Raw genomic sequence first — 24121 nt, 5'->3', positions numbered from 1 at the left:
CAGCAGTTTGATAAAGCTGCATCTTAACCACTACACCAAAAGTCCACCCTTGAATTCAGATTTTTAAGAGCAAGTATATCCATTATTATTATTATCATCATCAGTGTTATTATTATTGCAATATATTGGCATTATGTAGTTAGCTTCAGCCCCTTAAAATATGCTAAGGAAATCTTATACTTTTATTTTTTTTTTGCAATCACCAAAATCAACTACTTTTTTAAAAAAATGATTTGAGAGGCAGAGAGACAAATCAGAGAGCTCCCGTGTGCTGATTTACTTCTCAAATACACACAGGGGTTGAGGTTGAGCTGGAGCTGGGCCAGGGCCAAAGCCAGAAGTCTCAATCTAGATCTCCCAAGTGAGTGGTAAGAAATCAGTGATTCGAGCCATCACTGACGCCTCCCCAGGTCTTTGTTAGCAAACAGCTGGAGTCAGGAGCCGGAGCTCACTATTGAACTCTGGAATGCCAATGCAGAACATGGCGTCTTAATCGCAGGGCTCAATCCCCTCCCCTTAAGTACTTTTGAATGAGGTAATATGTTACGGTAATTTTTGCAAAAAAAAAAAAAAAAAACAGAAAAAAATGATGATGGCCTCTTATGGTTGGAACATATAGAGCATATTAGGAATCTGGGGACTTTAATACAATATAAATAAACTTATACACACACAGAGATAACTTGTATACTGAGACAAGCATTGTACACATCAAGACTGGCACCTGAACTTGATGAATGGCTAAGAAAAGGTACACATGCTCTATCGTATTAGCATGACTATCTGAGGAAAACGCAATTCGCACAACTTGGACAACCCCTCAGCGGCTGGGTGAGAGGAGCACATTTGCATTAGCAACAAAGGCTAAACCCTTCATTCCTAAAGGAATGGAAATACAACAGGTCCTGAGAGAGAGAATCCTGCAGCTTTATCTCAGCCTTTACTGGCTCAGAAAAGCGTTCTGAAGAGAAGGCAGGAGGATTTGGTAACAAGGAGCAAGGGATGATTTATGGAAGGTCAATTATAGTGACCCCCGACTGTGGTTCATTCGCCAAGAACCAAATGTGAATGTCTGGTGGAGGAGAACAGAAAGCCTGCCCGGATGTATATTGAGCTTCAAAACAAAGAGCAAAATAACAGGGGCCTGCCCCATCCAGCTCTCCCAAAAGGTCGTTATAATTAAATACATCTGAACACCATTCTAAATACGATATACAAGGTCATTCCAATAAGCAGGCAATACAAGCACCAACAAAGAATGACAGGCGTGCGTAAAATAAGTGCATGGAACTGAACTGCATAGGAAGGTTCCCGCGGAGGCTAAAAAGCTACCTGTCAGAAAACAGAATGGGATCTATCTGCTGTTCTCATTTCATTGTCTCAACGGCAGCCACGCTGCCATTCAAAGACTCTGAAAGCCGCTATTACTTCTGCATTGCCGATACCTGCAAGGCATCATGTGTGATCAGAACCAACATTCCACGTTCCCCAAACAAATTTTCTGTGAAAGAAAAAAATGGATAGCTTATTGATTGGCAAGTTAGGAGAGGCAGAGACAGAAAAGAGAGGCAAACACTGAAATCTGTGCCGAGAAATGTCTGTTTCATACGGTTCGTCCTCTGCTTGAACATGTCTTCTACCACACAGCAAATAGCTGAGGATAATGTGAGAATCCAGCCTTGAATCCAGATGCTGGATTTCAATTCTGTTTACGACTTGTGTTTTCCCCATGACAAGCACAACTCATTTCTTTCATGGCTTCCCCTAACTGTCCATCAAATAAAGATTATAATACACGTTTTCCCGCCTTGGGTTGTAACTAACAGATAATTAGACAGAGTCTTAAGGGTGAATAAACTTGGTATGGTGAGCGTCTCTATTTTCACAGAAGAAAGTCAGTAGACACACTTGCGCGTCATGTCCTGGAAGCCTATGTATATGTGACAGGACATAATTCCTTGGCCTGTGTTTATTTTGTCCAGACTGCTTCAGCCTAATTAAAAAGGAGTTCTCAAAAATTAGTAAATTACAACCACATCATTCTGTGCATCTGGTAAATGCTACAATAATAAAAAGTGAGCACTTCCCATGTGCTAAATACACTTTTAAGTGCTGTATAAATGTTACTTACTAATCTGATGACATTCCCGTGGTTAATGCTATTTTTAAAATAGTATTTATTCATTTATTTTATTTGAAAGGCAGAGAGAGACAAATAAAGATCTTCCATTTACTGGTTCACTCTCCAAATAACCTCAGCAGCAGTGGTTGGGCCAGACTGAAGCCCTCTCTTAAGGGCTCCTCATCCACAAAGTAATTCCTAACCATGGTACCTCTTCCTTTAACTTAGAACCAGAGTGGTGAGCATCCGGCACTACGGTTAAATTGCAGCTTGGGATTCCCTTATCCCATAGTGAAATGCCTCATTCAGGTCCCACAGACTCTGCTTCTGATCCAGCTTCCTGCTAGCGCACACCCCAGGAAGCAGCAATGATGTCTCAAGTACTTGGTCCCTGCCATTCAGTCCCTGGCCTGGTCAGCCTTGCTGCTGCAGGTATTAGAGGAGCGAAGCAGTGGATGAAAGATGTTTCTTCCTCTTTCTGTTTCTCTGCCTTTCAAATAAAGTGAAAAATAACAACTAATTTAAGTGTTAGCGATATCTGCAAAATTATGTCATCTTTGTCATACTCTATTGGCTAGAAGTAAGTCGTAAGTCCCACCCACCCTCAGAGGGAGGAGACTACATGAAGGCATGAGCTGGATGTTGGAATTATTGGCGTCATCCCGGGTATGTCCTAGATCAGTACTGCCCTAGATTAGTGCTGCTCAAACATTAATGTACATACCAATCATTTGGGCATCTTGTTAAGTGCAGATTCTGAAATCAGGTGGTCTGGGATGTGGCCTGAGAATCTGTAATTCCAACAACCTCCCAGGTGGTGCTAACGCTACAGGCAGGCCTGGGGACCACTAAGGCTGCATGCGTCTGGGATAGGAACCAGCAGTTTGAGCTCCTGGCTCAGGACATGTGCCCATTTCATATACTCGTCAAACTCACGAGTCCACAACAGTGAGTCCAGTTTTACTTCTGTTCCACAGGAATCCTTGGAATCCTAAGGCAGTTAATGTGTCTGATCACCTCTTTCCACATTTATAGAACACAGAATGTGGTTCAGGCTCTCTTCAGCTGGCCCCAATGTCCTCCATCCCCTCCCCAGGCGGTAGACATGCCTCAGGCAGAGTTTCACCTACTCCACACATCCTCAGTTTTGCTTGCTGAGGGTTATGGGAAAAGTGTCACTTTACAATCTAAACCATCACCTCCTCTCACTACGTTGGGGAAGTTTCTTATAATTTTTCAAATGCATTGTTTTGTAGTATTCCAATAATAGGAGTCCTCAAAAAGTTCATGGAAATGCATATTATGAAAAAACTTTGTGTAGATTTCAGTTTTTTGTACCAAAACAGACTTATCTTTTAATTCACTTTCCCAGAACTTTTTGAAGTATCCATATGTGTACATAGTGAAGCTTTGCTCTGCACATGCATAGCTAAATGGTTATGCCGTTAGGCCAAGGCACACGCTATCTCTAGAAGATTCTCCTCCATAGGTTTTATAAATCAGACCACCACGGGGACTTTCATTTGGCCCAAATGTTTTGCCAGAGAAACCTTTTCCTTTTGAAGGAAAAGAAGTAAAACAAACTATGCTTGGTTTTTGAAGAGATTAAGTATTAATTTTGAAGAAAAGATTGAAAACATCTTATCTGACACAAATAACTCTTCCATGGAACAAAAAAAAAAAAAAAAAAAAAAAAAAAAAAAAAAAGGTCCTCCCCAAAGAGTAAAGATAGACTGAATGCAAGTTTCTCTTTCAGTGATGTCTCGCACACAGGAAGCTCTTATCTGCCTTCTTCTCAAAGGGCTGCTCAGACCCTTACAACTTAAATTTAGCTCTTAGCCAGCCCTTCCTTTCTGCTGGTGGCTACAAGTGGTGTTAAAGGACAGGCAGAGGGTCAACAAAGATACCTCCTGACACACAGCTTCCTTAAACTCTGGCTAGGCTCCAATCTATTTAAACAAAGAGGAAGGTAAGTCTGGCAGAGGGCTCTGAAATGAACCTAACTCAGACCTCCCGCCAGTATCCTACCTCTTAAAATAGTGAATTTCCAATTGTCTGCCAGCAAGGCTTTTAGAGCAAAGCCATTATTCTGAGACAGCAGCAAGTCTCCAGGCCTACCTTAGCACTTGGAGCACAAAGGCGGAAGGAGCCTTCTGCACACTGAAGAGCTGAGGTCTTCCTCGACCCTGCTGTCACAGGTGCCAAACACAATGACGCAATCTCATCACATATTTATTGAACTGTTCTAATAGCTTTACATCCTCCTAATCGTTGGACCAATTCCTTCAAATGTATATTCATGCCTCCCATTTTGTAAAGAATTCAAGTGGAGAGACTTAAATTGCCCAAGGTCACAGAGTAGCCTAATTAGGCTAATCCACCCAATTTGATCCAAAATTCACAGCGCAATACAAAGAGAGGTGGCTAAAAGCTCAGTCTGATGCAGAAAGGTCGACTTGCAAGGAGTGCTTTGAGTGGTGGCCCAAGAAAAGATCCCAGTCCCTGGATGCTATAAATGTGATTGCATTTGGAAGAAAAGTCTTCGCAGATGTAATGAAGTGAAGGATCTCAAGATGAGATCATCCTGGATTATCTCCAAAGGGGAGGGAATTTGATTTTATATAGGAGAGAAGACACAGACACCGAGAAGATAGTCATGGGAAGACAGAGGCAGAGGCTTGAGTGAGGCTGGCACAAGGTGAGGAAATCTGTAGGCACTGCAAGCTGGAAGAGGCAGAGGCCGCTCCACCCCTCAGGCCTTTGGAGAGCAGGACCAAAGTGGCACCTTGATTTCACACTTCTGGACTCCAGAACCTGTGAGACAATAGCTATCTGTTTGAAGGCACCAACTTTGTGGTGCCTGATGACAGGAACCCAGGCAAACTCAGAGATTTGGGAGTAATAAAGAAAATCCGTAGGTTAACTCCAAGAGTCCCCTGTAGCTAGTATGTGTGCCTGTGTTCTTGACTAGGGTTGGCTCCTGGGGGACACAGACAGCACTGCCTTTCTGCCAGTTCCCCTAACATTCATGATACATGAATGTAGCTCCTTGGCTGTTGACTTGAACCATGGAAATATTTGGAAGTCTGGCAGGTGGAGACTGTAGGGACACAAGTCTGAACTCATCTGAGAACAGGAACTCTGGGCTGTGGCAAGCTAGTCCTTCGCAAAGGGGCCAGACCAGACCGAGGCTGTCTGTGTGGCTCTTCTCAAGAGCAAGGAGAAGGAGCAGGAGGCCTGTGCTCAGAAGGTTGTTGAGGTGGCCCCGGGGAAGATCAGAGCAACCGAATGTTTTCTGCCTTTGTTAAATCAAAACATTGTCATGGAAATGGTGACCTTATTATAAATTGGGAAATTTGGAACTGGAAAACTGCAAAAATTGGGAATAAATCACATTCATTACCATTGATTCTATTATTTATTTTAGTGTACTTTTAATTGTCATTGACTTTTACTAATTTTTTATTTAGTTTTAAACAAATTTTATTATTAAAATATACAGAGGGTGTAGGCCCTTGGCACCATAACTAAGATGCTATTTGGGATGCCATATTCCACACTGTAGTACCTAGGTTCAAGTCCTGGCTCTGCCTTCCACTAAAGCACACCCTGGGTGGCAGCAGGTGATGGCTCAAGTACCTGGTCCCTGCCACCTAAGTGAGAGACCCGGGTTGGATTCCATGCTCCTGGTTTCAGCCTGGCCCTGGCCTGGCTATTTCAGGAATTTGAGTACTGAACCAACAGATGGGAGATCTCTCTTTGTCTTTGATTCCAAATAAAGTTCCTATAAATAAGTTTAAAATAAACACATACAATTTTTAAATTAAAATTTGTAAATGTATGCAATAGAGTCATCCTCTCCGCATCCTCCAGTATCCATTCATTCAGTGAACAAATGTTGGTTGATTATCTTCCATTATATTAGTACTGTTCTTGGTACTCGGGATACATCAATGAACAAGACAGACAAAACAAGGGTCCTCACAGCCTTCACATCCGGCTGGGTTGAGGATTTGAGGCTAGCTTCTTTGCAAAGGAAGAACTGAACAAAGACTGAAAGAAATAGTTGAAGTTAGCCAAGAGGATATCTTCTCCTTTTACCTCTATATTTAGATTTTTCAGGATCGTGCAGTATATCTTTATGAATTTAGCCACAGATTGGAACACACATGAGTATTCTTATTTCCACTTCTTTTTACTACAAACAGTAGTATATTATGTACAGTTTACTTTTTCCTATTTCTTGTATCTTGGAGGCTTTTATCAGATAACTTATCAGAAAGTTAATTATTTTTATCTTATTGCATAGAATATTTATTTGGATAACCATGTAGTAATTTATTTAAGCTCTTCCTTATAATTTAGTTGGTTTTTAATCCTTCACTGTTCCAAAATAAAAATGTATTATGTAACTTCATATTGATTTCATTTCATCCCTTGTGTAAAATTTCGAGAAGAGGAATTTCTAGGATATATGAGTGAGAAGTTTTGGAAAATATTGCCCAATTGCCTTGCAATGAAGTCTTACTAATGTATACCTCCCACCAACGATGAAGGAGTGCTTGTTTTCCTTCAGTTTGCTAAGACTGTTGTGATGAACTTTGTGGATTTTTTAATAAAAAGTCACAAAAATGGTTGGAAGAAAAATGATATTTCATGTAGTTTTAAATTTTCATATGTAAATGAGCATCTTTCCATATTTTAGTGTCATTTCCCTCACCCCCGAAAGTGAACTCTTTATTCATATTTTTGCCCAATTTTCTACTAGGAAGTTGGCCTTTTCTATGTGCTATCCTCTGGTTCACTCCCCAGATGCCTGCAAAGCCAGAGCACGATGCAGGGAAGGAGGTAGCTAGCAAGGAGCAGCTGAGGTTGCAGCCTTCCCTGCAACCCAGCCTGGACCACCCGGTTCTCTCCCTTCCATGCAGCTGTTTCCATGAAACCACTGCTTAGAACTAGCCAAAAATAACCAAAGTGGCTGTTGGCTGTTGGCTGTATCCTCATGATCTTTAGCTAATTATAATCTCATTGTAATAAATTATCATGGCGTACACTCCTACTCTCATCATGTACCTGATGCCATGACACTTCTGAGATTTCCAAGCAAGGGGAAGGACATGGGCAATATCCAAACTCTGCCCCAAACTGTGCCAACTATGAATATTCAATTAAACCCCACCCCAGACACCACCTCCTGTGCCTCCAGGATATAGAAAGGGATGGACGCAGACTTCATCATGTGCAGCTCACTCCTGAGCATTCCTGTATTCGCTTGTGTATTCACTTTGCTTGTGGATAAATCGAATTCCTCTGCCTTTACCTACTTCTTACCCACAAGTTCTTTCTTGCATGGGAAACAAAAACCTGGACGCAGTCATTTGGTAACAACATCTTGACCCAGCGACCCTCATGACATGCTGGGCCAGGTGGAACTCAGGAGTCTGGAATTCAGTCGAGGTCCCCATATAGCTCACATCCTTGAGCCATCACATGCTGACCCCTGGGGTGCGCATTAGCAGGAAGCTGGAATTGGAAGTGGAGCTGGTACTGGAACCCAGGAATTCTGATGGGATCTGCTCATTCCAAACCACGACTTAATCTCTGTGTCAGACAACCACCCCTTCATGACCACATAAAAATAATATATTTCCTCCTATCACCATTATAATTTATTATATTCTTATATGTTGTTGGGTTTAGTTTTTTATTTGTGTACTCTGCTCCACTATTTTTTTTGGTAATTCATATGTCAATATAATGTGATTTAATACTTGAAATTTGTTCTCTTTAAATATTTTTCATTAGTCTTGATTGCTTATTTTTTCCTATGATATTTAAAATCTGTTTGTCTCATTCCTACAAAAGAAAAAGATCATTTCTTGTTATACTTTAAATTACCATAGAGAGAAATGATGAGTCTTCCTGAGATTATTATTTTATCATTTATTTATTTATTTTATTTATTTGAAAGACAGAGTTACAGAGAGAGGTAAAGACAAAGAGGTCTTCCATCTGCTGGTTCATTCCCCCAGATGGCCTGCAACGGCCAGAGCTGCGCCGATCGAAAGCCAGGAGCCAGGAGCTTCTTCTGGGTCTCCCATGCGGGTGCAGGGGCCCAAGCATTTGGACCATCTTCTACTGCTTTCTCAGGCCATGGCAGAGAGCTGGATCAGAAGGGGAGCAACCGGGTCTCGAACCGGTGCCCGTATGAGATGTCGGTGCTTCAGGCCAGGGACTTAACCTGCTGCGCCACACCGCCAGCCCCATATTTTATCTTTTCTTTGTTCAGTTACATATAGTGTCTTTAAGGAGTGCTTGAAGTATTGTTCACACAGCTTTTGCATATTTTATCTTTATTGCTACTATCATAACTAGTTAATTTCTTTCATTTTAGAGTGCTCAAAAATTTTATGGAAAATGTAGAAATTAAAAGATGAGCATAGGGGCTGGTGCTGTGGTGTAGTAGGTTAAGCTTCTGCTTGAGACGCCAGCACACATTATGGGTGCCAGCTAGAGTCTTGGCTGCTCCATTTCCGATCCAGCTCCATCTGATGGCCTGGGAAAATAGTAGAGGATGGCCCAGGTGCTTGTGCCCCTGTACCCATGTGGGAAACCTGGAAAAACTTCCTGACTCCTGGCTTCAGAATGGTCCAGCTCCAGCCGTTGTAGCCATTTAGGGGGTGAACCAGTGGAAAGGAGACTTTCTCTGTCTCTCTCCCTATCTCTGTAACTCTGCCTTTAAAACAAATTTAAAAATATTTAAAAAGAAAAAGATGAGTTTATTTTGGTGCAAAAAATGAAAACCATGCATATGAGTGGTCCTCAAAATGTTCTTGGAAAAACAATATCAAAAAGTTGCACTGATTTCAAATTTATTTTTGCACAAAAACTTACATTTTCTTCTTTTTTGAAAGATTTATTTATTTATTTGCAAGGCTGAGCTACAGAGAGAGTGGGGAAGAGAGATCTTCCATCTGCTGGTTCACTCCTTGATAGTTGCAATGTCTGGAGCTGGGTCAGGTTGAAGCCAGGAGTTCTAGGTCTCCCACACAGGTACAGGGATTCAAGCACCTGGGCCATCCTCAGCTGCCCTTCCAGGTGCACCAGCAGGGAGTTGGATCGGAAGTGGAGCAGTCGGGACTTGAACTGCTGCTGCTATGGGATATTGGCATTGTAAAATGAGGCTTTACCTGCTATACCACAGCACTGGACCTAAGCTTTCTTTTAATTTCATTTTTCATGAATTTTTGAACTATTCTCATATTTCTGAATTATTTTGTTAAACAGACAAATGATACCTTCAGCACAGTACTTGTTCCACCAACCAAGTGAATTATTTTATGATTTTTAATTTTTTCAGCTGACCCTCAGGTTTTCCAAGCTTACAGTCAATTCCTTACAAATAGCAATAGACATCTCTTCCATTTCTATTTTTCTGCCTTTAATTTCTCTGGATGTTTTTTGTTTTGGTTTGGAGATTAAATTTATTTAAAAAACTATATAAGCCAATCAGATATGAATAAATTTTATAATGAATCATTTGAATATCTTTTTTACATTGGATCACAACAGCATTACCATAATAGCATTGTTTTAATTTATTAAAACTAGTTTTTTTCAAGATTATTTCTAGGGGCTGCATTGTGGCTCAGCAGGTTAAACCAACAAAATGGGACGCCAACAACCCACATGTTTGCCAGTTCAAGTGCTGGCTGCTCCACTTCCGATCCAGCTCTTTGCTAATGCACCTGGGGTAGCAGTGGAAGATAGCCCATGTTGGAGGCCAAGATGGAATTTCAGGCTCCTGGTTTTGGCCTGGTCCAATCCTGCCAGTTGCAGCCCTTTGGATAGTAAACTGAGCAGATGAAAGATCTCTCTTACTTGCTTCTCTCATCTCTCTCTCTAACTCTGACTTTTAAACAAATACACAAATTAAAAAAAAAAAAACTGCTGTAAGAAAAAGAGACTATTTCTAGTAAATCTCAATTGTTTTTTAGTACAGGTTAAATAACCTTTATACAAAACACTTAGGACCAAAAGGATTTTAAATTCCAGATTATTTCGGATTTTGGAATATTTTCATATATATAATGAAATATCTTGTGAATGAGATGTGAGTCTAAATATGAAATTCATTTCTGTTTCATATAAACTTTATACAGATGGCCTGAAGGCAATATGATACAGTATGCTTAATAATGCTGTGAATGAAACAAAACTCCATGGTGTGGAATTTTTTACTTGAGTCATCATGTTGGCATTCAAAATTTGCAGATTTTGCCACATTTTGGATTTCAGATTTTCAGTTTCGAGAGGCTCAAACTGTATGGTGCCAAGGCAAGATAGAAATATGGTAATATAAATTATTTTATTCCTATGAACTATTTTATAGCAAAAAAATCTTTTGGTAACAGGTGTTCTTATGCTTGATTTCTAAAGATAACCTTAGTCCCCAACTGAACTTTGTTGCTCCAAGACTCTATTACTTTAAGGATATTTTCATAATAATTTTAATCACTAAGTTCTTCCTCATCACTGGAATATGTCTTTTTCTTTTTCCTTGGACATCTGGACTCATCATCTGATGTTAAGGAACCCCCTGAACTGGGGGCTTCCATGTTTTTCCAGTTTTGGCTGGAAATCTACGGCCTGGCTGAGGGTGTGAGCAGTAAGGACCTCCCTTCATCCTCACTCTCTTCTACTTTCTCAACTTCTTTTACTGGTCCCGAGATTTTCTTTAGCTTTCTTGCTCATTTTTTTTTCTTTCTTTGGAATTTCATGTTCTTCCAGCATATTTTTTTTAAATTTTTATTTAATGCATATAATTTTCCAAAGTACGACTTATGGATTACAATGGCTTCCCCCCCATACCGTCCCTCCCACCCACAACCCTCCCCTTTCCCACTCCCTCTCCCCTTCCATTCACATCAAGATTCATTTTCGATTATCTTAATATACAGAAGATCAGCTTAGTATACATTAAGTATGGATTTCAACAGTTTGCTCCCACACAGAAACATAAAGTGAAAAATAATAGATGATTTTTTTTAAATGATGATGAAATCAGAGCAGACCTATTGTCATGTTTAATCCCAGTGAGAGTCAAGTTGGGAATTGATAATTTCTTTTCTTTTCTTTTTTTTTTTTTTTTTTTTTTTTTTTACAGAGCATCAGTTTAGTATGCATTAAGTAAGGATTTCAACAGTTTGCACCCCCATAGAAACACAAAGTGAAATATATTGTTTGAGTACTCGTTATAGCATTAAATCTCAATGTACAGCACATTAAGGATAGAGATCCTACATGAGGAGTAAGTGCACAGTGACTCCTGTTGTTGACTTTACCAATTGACACTCCTGTCTATGGCATCAGTAATCTCCCTATGCTCCAGTCATGAGTTTCCAAGGCTATGGAAGCCCTCTGAGTTCTCCGACTCTTATCTTGTTTAGACAAGGTCATAGTCAAAGTGGAGGTTCTCTCCTCCCTTCAGAGAAAGGTACCTCCTTCTTTGATGACCTGTTCTTTCCACTGGGATCTCACTCGCAGAGATCTTTTGCCAGAGTGTCTTGGCTTTCCATGCCTGAAATACTCTCATGAGCTTTTCAGCCAGCTCCGAATGCCTTTAGGGCTGATTCTGAGGCCAGAGTGCTATTTAGGACATCTGCCATTCTATGAGTCTGCTGAGTATCTCACTTCCCATGTTGGATCACTCTCCCCTTTATTTACTCCATCAGTTAGCGTTAGCAGGTACTAGACTTGTCTATGTGCTCCCTTTGACTCCCAGTCCCTTCACCATGACCAACTGTGAACTGAAACTGATCACCTGGAACAGTGAGATGGCATTGGTACATGCCACCTCGATGGGATTGAATTGGAATCCCCTGGTATGCTTCCAACTCCACCACTTGGGGCAAGTCAGCCTGAGCATGTCCCAAATTATACATCTCTTCCCTCTCCCATTCCCACCACCATGTTCAACAGGGATCACATTTCAGTTAATTTTCAACACTTAAGAATAACTGTGCATCAATTACAGATCTAAACCAGTCATATTAAGTAGAACAGATAAAAAAACTACTAAGAGGGATCCAGCATATTTTTAGGACAGGTATAACTGAAGTGTCCACTTTCCCCACATCGATTTCCTAACACCTAGATTTACCAAAGTAGCTCCATCTTCAGATGAACTCAGCTGCTCTTCCACGGTCGGTGCAGTTTGTTTTTATCTGTGTGTTGTTTATTGCCCTGGTGCAGTTTTATTGGAGTCTTTAGCCAACACTAAAATGAACGCAACCACTTTACTCTTCCAGGTAGCTTTATCTTTCATTAGTTACCTTTACAACTTCACTCTACTTGGAAAATGTCCTGTGTAAGTCCCTGCTTGTCAGGGAAAAGGGCAAGTTGGAGACATGGTGCTCTTACTTGTGGCCAATTCATTACACATTTCTTCAGATGGGGCAGCAGTACGTGAGCCCTTGGGCCAGCCAGCTCAACCTTGACTCCTTCTGCCCCGTCACCATGGCCTTGGCACCCAGGGTCCTGGCAGGATCAGGTGTCAAGAACAAGGAGAGCAGCTGCATGTTTTTTATTTTTTTCATAGATGCCTTGCTGTCTCTCCCACGAATTCTTGTATCTGCTTTGTATTCTCCTTTGTTTAATAGAGGTGATGTTTATGCCTTTAAATTTAAGTAAAGTCAAGTCCACATTTTTCATATGTGTTGTGGCAACTTTTTTTTAATTTTTTATTTTTGGTGAATGTTCTTTGTTGACTGGCTTACTATCGTATGTCTCTGGGTTGATATTTTACTCTTTAAAGCAATTATCCATTGTTGGATGACTTGGATTTTTCTGGAGCAGCCACTTAAGGAAACTCCTTTTAGGGTGGAAAGAGGGACCAGAGCAGTGTCCAATATGACAAATAAATAACTTGCTATGGCTCCCGCACAGAGTAATTGTCTCCTGCAGATTCTGTACATCCATGTATTCTGTGTGTAGCCTCAATGCCCCCATATTTTCAACTCCACCGCTTTACAAAGTTGAAGTATAAGAGGATTTTCATTAGCAAGGCTGCCACCCAAGTTTTTCACTCACTGTAGCAAATAAGCCATGGAGCTTTTTCAGTAGGGGTGGGCCTTTTCTTTTCAGAAAATGTTTCTGTAGAATCTTTCTGTAACCCACCCCTTCCAGGTTTTCAGTGATCCCCTTGACATCCTTCTAGGTAGATTCTAATCAATTCCAGTCCTGCTGGTCAGTACATATGTTACAGCATGCACATTATCTGTGTCCCATTTTTCTGATGATAAAGTTGTAAATTTGCTTTCATATAGCTTCCAGAAGATGGGAAAATTGGAAGATCTCTACAATTATCTCACAAAATGACATCCGTGGACTGAAGGAAATATTTCTAACACAAAGTTTTAGGATTGGGAATAGATTGCAACTCTATGAAATATGAATACCTATTTATGAGCTGGATGAGTATGGCACTATTATGAGTGGCTGTTTCCTTCTAGTTTTTCAAACTTTTTGTTTGCCATGACTATCTCTCTCTCAATATACACACATACATATATTCATGTGTATGGACATGCATGCATGTGTTACGCACGCATACATTTTTGTGTGATAGAGAATGGATATAAGATTACTAAATACCACAGAAAGTTAAAATAAGTGACAATAAAAAATATTTCTCAATTTGGCAATTAGAAACTCATCTGTAACCTTGACAAAGGTGAATTTTAGAGCAGAAACCAGAATTTCGAATTGAATGAGTTGAGAAGTGAACCAGAGGTGATGAATTAAGTAGTACGGACTATTTTTGAGAGACACTTGACCATTAGGGAAAGGAAAGTGTGACAGCACAGATTGAAAGGGCTAAGGAAATTCTATATTTAGACCCCCATAAGAAGCTTGTTTAGAGTGGTGCCTCACTCGTTGGGATGGAGGTGGGAAGCAAGGAGAAGGGCAGGAATGTGTGTTACAACACAGACATTAATAGCCTTGACTCCAAAAGCGAGAGTTCCTGGGATTGATCCTGTTGTACCTCGTGTTCAATCTGTGACTTGAAATGACTTACTCTTTCTGATCTTAAATGACACCGTCATCTATGTAACAGTCTAGACCTTTCTCCTGAGCTCTAATCAATCCTTGGTACTAGATAACTTCCCCTCTAGTCCTACAGATATTGCCAAGTTAATATGTTCTAAACAAAATATTTTGTCCAGTATCCAAGCTTGCCCCCATGTCCTGCATTTCTATATTTAGTGAATAAAATCACCATATATGTAGAAACCTAAGCCATAATGCCCTAAATGCCTGTATTTCTTGTACATTAACATCTAATCATGATCAATTTACATCAATTCCATTCGTTAATTTAACCTACAGTTTTTATGTCCTCCTTTCAAACTTCACTCTCACCACCCTGGAGTAGATTCTCATTCTTACCTAGACTACTCCTACAATTTCCTAATTGTTACTTCAGCTTCTCTACTATCTAGGAATCCTCAACATCAACAATAAAGTGAATTTATTACAACGTAATTATGATTATGATATTCTACAGGTTACAACTTTACAATGTACGATAAAACCTCTGTTTCTTATCAGTGTATTCATTTTCCTCAACAATCTGGACCTATTTATTTATCTTTACAATCTCAAACACTCCTGTAGCTCCTCTGTAGTCTCCATTGCAGGACAAAAAGGGTACAATTCTGCCTTCTACAAAGAAAGAAGCATTCTTCCAAAGAACAGGGCCACTGTATCTAGAAAAAAAATTTTAATGAGCATTTTGAATATGTGGAGAAAATGGAGCCAAAGTTGATGAGAAATATGAGGTCAAAAGAAAAGAACTGCTGCAGAAGTCCCAAAGCAGGTGCAAAGTCACAAAGAGGAACGACTGAGGGCGAGCAAATATGGTGGCAGGACAAAAAACAAGGTAGTTTTCTCCGCATTCTACAAAGATGGCATTCCTCCAAAGAAGAGGGTTCTTATTTCCAAGTGAAATGGATAGCAGGCTCAAAACCCGGGAGCGAGGATGCGTTTGTGACATTATTCCACCTGTATTAGGTTTTCATTACTTCAACTGAAATATGTGAGAGGAACTTCTTGGGCAGGAGGACAGTTGAGCTTGCTTACAGTTGAGTCTCACAGTTCAGGAGTGGAGTCTGCTGGAAGCTGACAATGGTGAGCGTGTGTGGAGAGGTGATCTCGGGGTGAGGGGGAAGATGTACTGGAAGTTCAGAGAAGAGAAAAAAGTGGTTAGCTAGGACGCTGGAAGGACAAGTAAGATGCAGTAGATAGCTGAGGGACACCTGGGTTTGGAGGTCAAAATTGTAACATGAAATGTGCAAATTCCCATGTGTCTCTTTGGTCATATTCAGCTGTGGGGGCAGTGGGTGGGCTTAAAGGAATGGGCACCAATTTCTTTTTTTTTTTCTTTTTTTTTTTTTTTTCTTTTTTTGACAGGCAGAGTGGACAGTGAGAGAGAGAGACAGAGAGAAAGGTCTTCCTTTGCCGTTGGTTCACCCTCCAATGGCCGCCGCTGCAGCCGGCGCACCGCGCTGATCCGATGGCAGGAGCCAGGATCCAGGTGCTTTTCCTGGTCTCCCACGGGGTGCAGGGCCCAAGCACTTGGGCCATCCTCCACTGCACTCCCTGGCCATAGCAGAGAGCTGGCCTGGAAGAGGGGCAACCGGGACAGAATCCGGCGCCCCGACCGGGACTAGAACCCGGTGTGCCGGCGCCGCAAGGTGGAGGATTAGCCTATTGAGCCACGGCGCCGGCCCACCAATTTCAAATTACTAATGTAGTTAAGATTGAACAACTGCTACTCAAAGTATATTTGAGTCCTAACTATAAGCCAGTTTCTGAGATACCCTTTTCAGATTAAATTAGGTATAACAAAAAAATTATGTGCTTGTTTCCTAAATTGTCAGGGTAACTATAGTTCAATAGGTAATATTTTCTGACATTTGTGCTTTGAGGTTTTCTGTAGGTTCTGACAATGTATATAAATTGTTACTTTTCTAATGTGAAAGTTTATATTGTATTTTTAAAACTGATGTTTAATATGTTGTCTATAAATCTAGGTCATTTAATTAGAGGGTGTCATCCTCACCCTCAATAATAGCATAAACAACTACAATATTACAAGTTTCTGAATGGTGTTCCTGTGCAGTGCATTGGGCACTGGTGTTACGGGTTGAACAGAACATGGCTGATCAGACTTAGGCAGATGTGCAAACCCTGAGGTTTTAAGTTAACAGTTAATGGATTGATGTTGACAGTTGTTGGATTATGGTGGATACCTGTTGTAATTCTGGCACTTAGGAGCTGGGGACAGTGGGAGATCTTTAGGTCAATGGGGGCTTGCCATTCAAAGGTAGTTCTCAGTAGTTATTTAAGCTGAATTTGTCCTTCTCTCTCTGCTTCCTGGTTTACCATGTGATTCTCCCCACACCATTGCCAGCCTCCAGCAGACACCAGACTAACGGGGCCCACTCTTGAACTGTGAGCTTCCAAACTAGAAGCAAACACAAACATTTTCCTTCCCAAGAAGCTCTTCTCCCACGTTTTAGTTAAAACAACGAAATCTAACACAGCTGGGCTAATCTCTTCAGCGACATCATCTTACATAAACCTGAAACCAATCGAGTATCAAGAAGTAGAATTACTTTTCCAGGGCACATGGCTTCTAAAAGAAGATCCAGAATGTAAGACCAATCTGTGCAAACCCAAAGTGCACTACTGGTCACCACCCTTAAAACCTGCATGTGGAGTGTCTGCTGGACCCACAAGACATCAGCCGCTGAAACTGTCGTCCTCAATGGCATTGATATGTTAGATCAACTTAGTGGCAGGATCTTACCTGAGATGTGTCTCCAGAGGCAGCACTTAACCACTGTACTTTTGGAAGCTTCATACATGACCCTAATGTGATCTGTAGTGATGGAGAGCCACTGGGCTTGGTGTTCTAGGAGGTTCCCAGGGATTCTGTGTGCTACTCACTCTTTGGTTGTCACTACCAAGGAACTAAGACCTCATCTGACCTCATCCATCAGGCTGAGAAACATTTTACACACAGCCTTAAAAGTCACACTATAAATTACCTTAAAATAAAACACTATAAATAAGCTTTCCCTTGCTCAATCATAAGAAGTGACCCTATTTGACCCTCCCACCTGAAGACTCACTCCTACCCATGGTTAAATAGAATATGAGCAGCTCTAACTCACTAGCAACTGTGCCTCAGCATGTTAATTCATTTAGTCCCCACACAGGCCCTATGAGGTAGGCAATCTGATAACACTCATTTTATAGATGAAGCAACTGAACCTTAAAGAAATCCGTAGCCTGCCCCTGGCCACACTTCTATCCAGCAGAACCTGGATCTTCGCTTAGTTCTGCCTGCACAGTACAGTCTCCTGATTACTCTTGATACTCCGCCGCTCCACATGCACATCCCAGAGCTTTCTCAACATGCAAACTTCCTTCTTTCCACAGATTCTTTCTTTCCACTGTCCTCTCCAAGCTAACGTTATCTCCTGACACCTATCACTTAATAACACCTCAATCATCCCTCATTTCCCTCACCCACAACCACCAGTTGATCCTTCTGGTTTTTGGCTCCTTCCAAGACTACTTTAGTAGTTAATGTGAACAATCTCCTTATCTTTATGTTATACAGATATAAACTCTGCTTTGCTAGATCTACAATGATCGTTTGGTAACAGAAATTTAAGATCATTCATTGATGCAATGAGCTTCATGTAATAAAATACCAATTCCTTAGCAAGGCGTTCTTTATTAAGTAGCTCCAAATTTCTGCTTCAAAGTATTTTTTTAACCACACCATGGTTCCTTGTCTTTACCTATAAACATTGTACGTTCTTCTCCAAAGATCACAAACTGCAGGCATTCAAGAATCTGATCCAAAGGCATGCTATGCTGTGTTGGTTTATCCACTAACTGTGTATGTGTATGTGTGTGTGTATGTGTGTAGCAATGCCATTTTAAGAACCAATAAAATTAATGTAATATACAGATCTCTTTTTAAAAGTTTAGTTATTTTGAAAGTCCGAGTTACAGAGAGGGAGAAACAAAGAGAGAGGGAATCTTCTATCTGCTGTTTCTGCAGATGGCTGCAACAGCCTGTGGTGGGCCAGGGCAAAGCCAGGAGATTCAGCCAGATATCCCACACAGGTGGAAAGGACATAAACACTTGGGCCATCTTCTGTTGCTTTTCCCAGTCCATTATCAGTGGGCTGGATCAAAAGTGGAGCAGCTGGGACGTGAACTGGCGCCTATATGGGCTGCCAGCACTACAGGTGGTTGCTTTATTCACTAAGCCACAACACCAGCCCCCAGATCGCTTTCAAAACATGTTTTTTTCCATCAGTTTCTCACAGTCCTCATCATCCCATATTGTGGCCCAATCCAACTCACCTGACACCTTTAAGTGATCTTCCTGGCCCTGTAGTTAGTTGAATTTGTGATCTCTGCTCTGGGCCATTAGAAGATCTCTAAGTATATACCACATATCTTCATGCCTTGTAACTTTTTCCATGCTATTTCTTCGTATTAGAGTACCCTTATCAACAGACCTGGTAAAATTCTTCTCACTTTTAAGGTCCAGATAGAGGGAGCATTTCTGTGAGTTCCTTCCTGTGACATTGCTCCAACAAAATCAGTTACCCTTTGTTCAAGGAGCCTGTAAAGTTTTATATACATTTCTAATGCAGCTCTCTCCAAGCTATTAAAAGCAGTTTTGTATAGTTTTCTGGATACACTGAGAAAATCTTAAAAGTAGGTTGTGCTTTGTTCAGCTTTATATCATTTTCCACACTGCCTACCATCATGCCCCATCCAGGGTACACATTCTAAGAACACAGAGTAAAGTTCATCTCAAGAAGCAGCTCATTTTGCTCTCTCCATGAAAGTCTTTTCATTCCCAATTTTGTGAAACTAAACAATTAAAGGACTTATTACCTTATGTAGAAAGGGCTCCTGAAATTATTATTTCTCAATAAAATAAAAAATTGAATTCAACAACACATCAAAAAATGATGACATTATGACTAGTGGGCTCTATTCCTGGCATGTAAGTCTGATTAAATAAGCAAAGCAATCACTTTAGCAAAATAAGATAAAAAAAAAAAAAAACACATGATTATCTCAACTGTTATAGAAAAGGCATTTGAAAAATTTAACTTTCTTTCTTAGTTAAAACTCTTAACAGTTTTAGGAAAGTTCCTTGACATAATAAAGACCATTTATAAAAAACGCATAGCTAACATCCAATCAAGGAAGGATGACTGAAAGCTCTTTCTCTAAGACCCATTGTAAGACAGTGATGCCCCTTCTCACCAGTTCCACCCAAGTAGGACTGCTAGTATTAGCAAGGATAAACATGTAAGAAAAACAAAAGGCATCCAATCCCAAAGGAAGAAGTGAAAGTGTGTGTTTTAAGATGATCTTATATATAGAAAATGCCAAATATTACACATATACCTACAAACTATGGGAACTAATAAGTAAATTCAGCAAGGTTGTAGAATACAACCAGCATTAAAAACCCAGTAGCAATTTTACATACAAATAACAATCCTAACTAAAAACAAACTTAAGGGGGAAAATCCCATTTATAATAACATTAAAAAAAATCAAATACTTATAAATGCAATTAAGCAAGGAGTTGAAAAATGTGTACACTAAAAACCATAAAATGGGGGCCAGCTTTGTGCTGTAGCTGGTAAAGCTGCCATCTGCAATGCCAACATCCCATATGAGCACTGGTTTGTCTCCCAGCTGCTCTACTTCATATCAGCTCCCTGCCAATGGCCTTGGGAAAGCAGAGGAAAATGGCTCAAATGTTTGTGTTCCTGCCACCCACATGGGAGTCCTGGATGAAGCTTGTCTCTTTCAGCACTGCCTGTTGCAGACATCTGGGGAGTGAAACAGTGGATGAAATAGCAATCTGTCTCTTTCTAAATAAATAAATAAATCTTTTCAAAAAGGCTGTAAAACAATGATGAAAGAAATTGAAGAGGACACAAGTAAAAGAATCCACATATTCACTAAGATGAAAAATCAATATTGCTAAAAATGTCAATACCAACTAAAACAATATACAGATTCGATTTGATCCCCATCAAAATTCCATCGGCCTTCTCCACCGAAACAGAAAAAGTAATCTTAAAATTTATATGAAACTACCACCACAACAATAATAACAACCACAACAAATAAAAACCAATGCAATACTGTGGAAGAGAGACAAAACTGGAAGCATCACATTTCCTAATTTAAAAGTACACTACCAAGCCAAATTCATCAAAACAGTATGATACTTAACATGAAAGCTGAAACACTGACCGATGAAAAGAATAGCAAATCCAGAAATAAATCCAAATATATACCTAAAAATTAACTAATTTTCAAGAAACACAATGTAGAAAGGTAGTTCTTAAATAGATGGTTCTGGGTAAAATAGACTTCCACATACTAGAGAATGAAATTGGCCTCTTACATTATACACAAAAATTAACTCAAAATGGAGAGGAGACTTAACTTTAAGACATGAAACCACAAAACTGCTAGAAGAGAGGATAGGAGAAAGTTCTTGGCATTGGCCTTGGCAAGTTTTTTTTTTTCTTTTGATATGACACCAAAAGTTCAGTCTCAAGAAGGAAAAATAACTAGGACTCCATCAAGCCAAAAAGCTCCCATGTGGCAAAAGAAACAATCAACAAAATAAAAAGGGAACAGGTGGTCTGAGAAAGATATTTGCAAGCCACATTTATAATAAGGAGTTGGTACACAAAATTTGTGAAGTCTCACAGCTCACTAGCAGGGAAACAACAACAAACTTTAAAAATGGGTATAGAACCTGAACAGACATTTCTTCAAAGAAATACAAGTGGCCAACATGAATATTCAAAGGTGCTCACCATCACTAATCCAGGAAGCGTTCATTATAACCACTGTGAAAGTCACCTTCTACCTTTCAGGAAGACTATTGTCAAAGAGATGAGTGACAACAGATGATGGTGAGGACACAAGGAAAGGAAACCCTTTTATCCTGTAGGTCGGAATGTAGATTAGTCAGCCATTGTGGAAACCAGTGTGCAAGTTCCTCAAGAAATTAAAAATAAAACCACCATATGACCTGGCAATCCCTCGTCAGCGTATGTGCCCAAAGGGACGAATGCTCCCATGCTCACTGCAGCATTATTCACAATAACCAAGATACAGAAACTATCTAAGTGTCTATTGAGAGAAGAATGGATAAAGAAAATGTGTTATCCATTATATGAATACTATTCACCCTTTATAAAAGAATGAGATCCTGCCTTTGACACAACATGGATGCACCTGGAAGACATGATGCTAAGTGAAATTTTTAAAAGAGGCAACATATTCAGAGAATACTATAGGGGAGAGGGACAGGCTGGGGGATGGGGTGAAGTGGGGAGATGGAATGGGGAGATGTAGGTCAAAGAATATAAAGGGTGGGTATGCAGGATAAACAAGTCCAGAGATCAAATACATAACAAATTTTGTTAGGAATTTTTGTTTTATAAATGGAATTGAGTGGCTCTTATTTTTAAAAAAGCAACTGTGTTAGATGACAGTTTTTTTCACTATTGTAACCCTTTTGCTATCTGTATCCCCTAAACTTCATTTTTTAAAACACAAATACACATAGTTTATTTCTAGAAAATATTTTGTAAGAGCTTTGAGCAAATATAGGTTTGGGGTCTTTTTAGTAAGATTATATAGCTGGCTCTGAGGGTTGACACTATCTGATTTCTATCATGCAGAGAAGTATGTAAATACACCTCCCTCCCTTCATAATACTGATCACATGATCAAGTGACTAAAATATTTTTCAAAAAATACCCATGAGAAATTTCTTGGGTGATAAGTACCTGATTAATCAGGTCTGCATCTTCACCTACAGTTTCAAAGCTTGCAGTTTGAGGAACTCCCCTTGGAAACCACTTCTTATTTCAATATGTTTCTGAGATTTCATTTCCATTTCATTTATATTTTATATTACAGTAGAAAAATATGGTACTCCTAAGAATCGGGGCCTACATTGTGAAAGATAATCTAACAACTGTATAAGAAACAAAAGATACAGACCTTGTTTCAGGAAAGGAATTTTTGAAGCGGACATGAGGCAGAAAAGGATGTTTGCAATCTGTTCTGTAGAAGTATAAACGAAAGACTGAAGTTGCAATGGAGGCTAAATCTTAGAAGGCACGACCAGATTCTTTTTGGAGGTGCTTCTGCTTTTTGCCAAAATTCATCTGCTGACAGCCCCCAACCCCAGGCTTCTGACTGCAACGCCTATTATAGGAGAAAGACTCCATGTTTTGCTGTCTCCACTTCTCCTCCTTCTCTCAGGACTGAACCTGGAGCAGCTGTGTGTGGAGACACAGTTAAGTCCCTTCCAGAGCTGAGAATTAGCCTGATCCTGGGCTAAGCTTATGGGGAACTCAGTGGAATCCAATTTCTTCCCTATGCCTTTCACATGTGAGAAAGGACAGCTGACAAGAACTAAACAGCCTGCAGTATATCTACACTCTAGGAAGAAATGCCAGAAATTTCAGACTCAGATTTAAATTTTTGTAATAGTTTTCTTGTGGTCCAGTTTCCTCTTAGTTACAAGGGGCTTTGTCTTACTGTGTTTGGCCTTCAAGTAACATTATCAGATACTGTGGACTCTCAAGATATATCTGACAGATTTGTAGACACAGTATTAAGTACTTTCTCAAATTGTTTTAATCCTAGGAGGTAAATCAACATCACAACCAAAAACTAACATTTCTTTTTCAAAATAAATGTGTCTTACCATCGTTAAGTAGTTAACTTTCATACCTTTTAATGCTCTTAGACAGTTGTTTTCAGTCAGTATAGTTGACTACATGTCAAGATTGGAAGAAACGAAATAGTTTCAAAGCCTTCAGAACTGTTGAATGAAAAAAATTCTCCTAAATGTCTTTTTTTTTAAAAAATAAAGAATTTTATTTATTTGAGAGGTAGAGCTACAGACAGTGAGAGGAAGAGACAGAGAGAAATGTCTCCCATCTGCTGGCCTCAATTATCTGAAGCCAGGAGCCAGGAGCTTCTTCCAGGTCTCCCAAGGGGATGTGCAGGGGCCCAGGTGCTTGGGCCATCTTCTACTGCTTTCCCAGGCCACAGCAGAGAGCTGGATTGGAAGAGGAGCAGCAGGGATGTGAACTGGAGCCCATATGGGATGCCAGCACCGAAAGCGGAGGATTAACCTACTGTCCCGGCAGCGGGCCCTCTGTATGTCTTACTTTAAGAAATTAGTCATTGCTGAGCCCTGAGCATTTGAATCTGGTTTAATACATTGCATAGATGGCTCTCTTTCTGCCCATATGACTATCATGCCAGTCCTTTAAAAAGTACCATACTTCATTCTTTGTTCTGAGGACTGAAAAATTGTGTTTGCCTACATGAAACTAAAAGCCTGCTAAGGAAGGTTGTTTTGTTAAGCGAAACAAAGGAAGGGTCTGGGAATAAACTTCTGATAGTATTCTTTACTTTCATTTTAAATGATCCTTTTAAACAAAATATTTGAAAAGTTTATTCCAGTAGCGATTCTAAAATTCAAAGTGTGTGCAGGGCTTTTTTTTTTTTTAATGACTGAACACATTTTTTGAATACTGTCTTGTACTCATGTATGAGTAGGACTTGTCTACACAGTAATTCAAATAAAGGACAAAAAAACCAGAGTCTAACTGTGCTTGGTCACCCCATTGTCAGGCTTCAGTTTCCTCATCTAGAAAATGAGGATTGGACAAGATGATCTTCTAAGGTCTATTTCTAGTGGAGTTGAAGGCAAAAGAAAAAGGTACCTTAGAATTTTTGATAATTATATTGGAAGGATACACAAGCTTTGAATCAGATCTGGCTTTGACTCTCAGATCTTAGCTTTCATTTTATTAAGGCTATAAAAAT

At 40.0% G+C, this 24121-nt stretch overlaps 1 long non-coding RNA gene across 2 annotated transcripts; it reads right to left on the bottom strand.

Annotated features, from left to right (window-relative positions):
* Positions 1 to 14889: 14889 nt before the first annotated feature.
* On the bottom strand, positions 14890 to 22935 carry LOC149126303 (uncharacterized). 2 transcript variants are annotated; one of them, XR_016235864.1, is made up of 3 exons: positions 22277 to 22915; positions 18575 to 18793; positions 14890 to 15359 (listed from the first exon to the last, which is right to left on the bottom strand). It is a non-coding gene; the product is annotated as an uncharacterized LOC149126303 (long non-coding RNA). The 2 variants fall into 2 exon arrangements; XR_016235863.1 differs by lacking the exon at positions 18575 to 18793 and having other exon boundaries at positions 22277 to 22935.
* Between the last annotated feature and the right edge of the window lie 1186 nt (positions 22936 to 24121).

Source organism: Oryctolagus cuniculus, chromosome 6 (genome assembly GCF_051225735.1).
Source record: "Oryctolagus cuniculus isolate XC-2025 breed Fujian yellow rabbit chromosome 6, ASM5122573v1, whole genome shotgun sequence".
NCBI lineage: Eukaryota > Metazoa > Chordata > Mammalia > Lagomorpha > Leporidae > Oryctolagus > Oryctolagus cuniculus.
This window is presented reverse-complemented; position numbering and strand designations above follow the sequence as displayed.